This window comes from Theobroma umbraticum, unplaced genomic scaffold (assembly GCF_002168275.2).
Source record: "Theobroma umbraticum cultivar Fairchild unplaced genomic scaffold, ASM216827v3 scaffold_106.0, whole genome shotgun sequence".
Classification (NCBI taxonomy): Eukaryota; Viridiplantae; Streptophyta; class Magnoliopsida; order Malvales; family Malvaceae; genus Theobroma; species Theobroma umbraticum.
In genome coordinates, this window is record NW_018397276.1 from 1,020,934 (window position 1) to 1,021,176 (window position 243).

The following is a 243-nucleotide window of genomic DNA, read 5'->3' on the forward strand; positions in this document are numbered from 1 at the left end:
CTCATCAAAGAGAAATAGTTTTAGGACTTTACTTTTCTTGTACTCCAAAGAAGTCTAGGCTAGATACTTTCATATTTACTTTTACTTGAATACTAAGTTTAGATTCAATAGGTTATTATAAATAGCACCCTTAGGAGTCATTGTAAGACAATCAAATCAAGTTTGTCGAATCAATCAATTTACTTTGTACTTAGATCTTAGGTACTTTTTTTTCTCTTATTAGAGCAATACTACTTATTTATT

At 28.0% G+C, this 243-nt stretch overlaps 1 protein-coding gene across 1 annotated transcript in view; it reads right to left on the minus strand.

Annotated features, from left to right (window-relative positions):
- LOC110427593 (uncharacterized) overlaps nt 1–243 on the minus strand; it is an 11,396-nt gene that overhangs the window by 4,660 nt on the left and 6,493 nt on the right. The gene's annotated exons all lie outside the window — the stretch shown is intronic.